This window comes from Phyllostomus hastatus, unplaced genomic scaffold (genome assembly GCF_019186645.2).
Source record: "Phyllostomus hastatus isolate PE091 unplaced genomic scaffold, TTU_PhHast_1.1 phas_scaffold_755, whole genome shotgun sequence".
NCBI lineage: Eukaryota > Metazoa > Chordata > Mammalia > Chiroptera > Phyllostomidae > Phyllostomus > Phyllostomus hastatus.
In genome coordinates, this window is record NW_025334039.1 from 2939519 (window position 1) to 2943753 (window position 4235).

The following is a 4235-nucleotide window of genomic DNA, read 5'->3' on the forward strand; positions in this document are numbered from 1 at the left end:
AAGTGGCTGCATCCTGGATGTATTTTATAGGTGGAGCCAAGAGGACTTGTTGGATTAGATGGGGGTGTGGAAGTGAGAGGAGAGTCTGAGATAACTCCAAGTCCCTTTTAAACGAACAGCCTTTTGTCTGCAAATACTTGCGTAAGATGGCGGGGATGCCCCTGTGGGTGGACCATGGTCGGTTCCTGCTCTCCCCTGAGAGAGAGGGACAGACATATCCCCAGACCATTTTCGCATATTAGGGCCTAGCATATTAGACACTGTAGTTAGGCTAAAAGTTAAAATGAACATACGTGGGAACCTAAATAAAAAAGGGGCCGTAAGGGCTTTCTAGAGGAGATATGCTTCTATGAAGCTCGGATGAGTAAGGGCTGGAGGGCGAAGATCCCTCCCAGGAATGGGACCAGCCTGCCTGAGGCCTGGAAGCAGGAATCCGAGGGGGGTGTCCAGGAAAACACTAAGCACTGGGTGTTCACGAGCTTAGTGAGCAAGACGGGACAGGGAAGGAAATGAGGAGGGAGGGGCCACAGAGACCAAGCTGGGTGCGGGGGGGGTCTTGGCTGTTCTAAGCAGCTTGGGTTTTGTCATGAAGGTCATGGGTGAGTGTGAAACCGAGGAGACCTGAGGTGAGTTGTGAGCCCCAGGAAGGTTATTCTGGCAGCCCAAGCGCAGTGCAGAGACAGGAGTCAAGGTCAGACTGAAGGCCAGGAGACCAGGGTGGAAGCTATAGCAGCAGTTCAGGGGGGAAAAAAAAATGCTAAGAGACTGAAGTAACAATAGAGGCAAGAAACAAAGGGAAGATACGTTTTTAAAAGATGGAAAGTAGAATGAGCCTTAAGGGCATTATGCTAATGGAACTAAGTTAGAGAGAGACATATTGTATGATATCACTTCCATGTGGAATCTAAAGAAGAAAAAAACCCACACTCATAAATACAGAGAACAGATTGTGAGGTGCGGGGGGAAGTAGCGATAGGGGTCAAAAGGGTCAAACTTCCGGTTGTAAGATAAATAAATCCTGGGAAGCAATCAACATATAGCCTGGTGACCATAGTTAGCAATACTGCGCTGTACATTGGAAAGCCGCCAAGAGAGTAGATCTTAAAAGTTCTCACCAGAAGAAAACAAATGCAAACTATGCGAGATGGTGGGTGTTAACCACACTTATTGTGATGATCATTTCACAATACATCCATCTATCAAATCACTATGCTGTACACCCAAAACTAATGCAATGTAATATGTCAATTTTATCTCCATCTAAAATAAAAAAAAACAAATAGAAGGTAAAATGGGCAGGCTTTGATGACTGATTGGATGTTGGGGTGACTGAACGTGGCCTAGGGTAGTTCCCAGTTTCCCATGTGGGTGACGGACTTGGAAGACTGGGAGAGGCAACGGGTGTACTTGGATATCCCCAGTCTGACTTTCCCGAGGGACTCGCCCAAGCGGCTGGTTCTGCAAGCAGTTGGACATGGAATTCTGAAGTTCCGGGAGAAGGTCAGGGCTGGAAATAGATACATGTCCGTCTCATCGTGTCCCCTGGGGCTCTGTAAGTCAAGCCTGATTTGCTTTTCACACGGAAGTCCCTTAAATATTTGAAGACAGCCAGGACATCCTTCCACTCCACCCCACTGAGCTGGCTGGAGGCTAAGCGCCTCGGTTCCTCCCATCACTGCCCACTTGGGGGACGGTCAAGCCTTGTGGCTGAAAGCCTTGTCACTCAGAGTGTGGTCTGCGGCCCAGCAGCAGCACCTGGGGACTCAGAGAAACGGAGAATTTCTAATTCACTCCAGATCTACTGAATCAGAGTTTGCATTTTAACAGGGTCCTCTCCCTCCCCCCAAGCCCCCCTGATTTGCACACAGCACTCTGGCATAAAGCCCAGTGGGTTCATACTGCCAGGGTTTTCATTCTGGCCCTGATACTGATTAGCTGTGTGGGGCAGGCTATTTAACCTCTCTGTGACTCAGTTTCTTTTTCTATCAAATGGGGATAATTTTAGGACTTACTCCATAAGGACATTATGAAGGCTCAAATAAAACAATCCACATAAAGCACTTTATACAGCTAGGCACTGGGTATAAGTATATTAATGATAACGGCTTCAGTCTCCTTACCACACTGATCCGCCTTTCCTGAATCACCTCCAGTTTGTCTGTGACTCCTTCAAAGCAGATCACCCAGAGCTGAGCATGGCCAGGGGCTGGCCAGCCCTGAGTAAACTGGACTAGTTCATTCTAGATGCTCACTTTCCTACCACAGAATAGAGTCAATAGCGTAGAAGGGCTAAGATGAGCTGGGGAGCCGGGCTCCCTGCATTTGAATCCTGTACCTACGATTAAGCAGCTAGGTGGCCTTGCACAAGTCACCTAACCTCTCTGTGCCTGTTTCCTTGTCCATGGAAGTGAGATAATAATGGTGCGTGAGCCAGAGGGTTATTCTGAAATGTGCATGACTTAAAGCCCTAGAATGGGGCTTGGAACATATAAAGTATTCATGAAATGGGACAATCAGTAAGTTCTCCGTACGATGCACCTCACAAAATCATGATGTGTGAGAGGTCCAGGAAGGTTATGAGATGTGCCCAAGCCACACCAGCTAGAGAGGTGGAGGCCAGAGACTGGCTCAGAAACCAGGTCCCTGACTCAGGTCTGAGACCCGTCCTCACAGCAGGTACACCCCAGGCTGCGCTCTGCTTGACCTGCACAGTTGTGCAGGATAGACCTGCCCTTGCCGTGTTCAGAGCCTCAGAATCTAGCTGCCTACACGTGGGGTGTGGAGGGAGAAGGGGGCTCACTGTCTGTACTCACAGACTTTTTCCCCCCAAGGAGTTTGTTTGGGCAGACCAGCAGACAGGGAGGCCCCACGTCTAAAAGAAGGTGTCAGGCCTCTTGATGGTGGAGCATGGCTTGTGCAGGCGCCAGAGTACCTGGTGAGGCAGGAGGAACTTAACCTTGGAGTCGTGGAACTCCTTGACTGCCGATGGGCGGCACTTGCTGGCCGCAGTCTTGTTTCTCCACCTTTGTGACCTGGCTGGAGTGGGTGCGGGCACGGTGCACTGGGTGACAGCACCTGCCATGGTCAGGTCCCTGTACTTCCAGTCCTGTTGCAGGTGCCACTGTGGGGGTTGAGGCACAGCCAGATCTGAAAGTTCTTTACCTGAAGAGGGACTTTTCAAATACCTGCCTCCAACAGACGATTTCCCCTGAAGATTTCTTCATCTTCTTCCATTGAGACACACAGAGCCAGAAGCAGACCTGGCAATGACGTGGTTAGGTGCAGAGACACGCCTGTGCAGCGCTTGGGCGGTGGGCAGGCCGCGCCCCACTACCTTGTACTCCACGGGCAGCCTCACTGTTCTCCCCGCTCCCTCCGCCACCCACAGAAGGCTATACTTGCAGAACCTTAATGTTTTCAGATTCTGCTTCAGGTCAGCCGTGAGTTCTGTAATTATGATTGTCATGCAGAGTTAATTTCACTGAGCAATAATTTTTGACTTTTCCCCCTCCCTTAGTGCCTGAAGTCCTGAAAAATGTCGATGTCAGGGATTTTGCCCGGAACCTGAAGCTGAATGTATTCATTTCTTCACCTTTCCTGCAAGTGCCCGCAAACTGGCAAAGAAATGATCATCTCTATTCGGCCTGGCGGTGGGCAAGGTGGGTTTTTTTTTTAAAGATTTTTATTATTTTTAGAGAGATGGGAAAGGAAGGAGAAAGAGAGGGAGAGAAATATGGATTTTTACCCCCAACCGACAACCCAGGCATTTGCCCTGACCGGGAATCCAACCGGCGACTTTCCAGTCTGCAGGCTGCTGTTCTGCCCACTGAGCCACGTGAGCCAGGGCAGCGGGCTGGGGTTTTGTTGTGTGTTTTAGATTTGCCGACTCGCCACCAGAAGCAGGGTGCTACGCCAGGGACAGTGGGACAACAATGAGTGGTGAGCCTGACAACAGGATCGTGGCTATCGCCTTCTGGTGAGGACCAGAAGGCGATATCCACGCCCCGCCCCGCCCCCCACAAGCAGGTTCGCTGGGAGAATATAAGGTCCAGGAGAATATAAGGTAAGGTGCATCTGGAGGGGCACCCCACAGGAGTCTCAGGAAGGACATTCATCCTAGGAAGCGCTGCAGTAGAGTGCAGATGCAGAGAACAGTCTTTGGAATGAGATGAGGATCAATTTCCTTGTGAGATCTTAACCTCTCCAAGCTTCGGCTCCCCTTAGCAGGGGCCAGT

General features: G+C 50.2%; 1 pseudogene; it reads right to left on the reverse strand.

Annotated features, from left to right (window-relative positions):
- Positions 1-2872: 2872 nt before the first annotated feature.
- On the reverse strand, positions 2873-3466 carry LOC123810572 (annotated as a pseudogene).
- Positions 3467-4235: the final 769 nt, after the last annotated feature.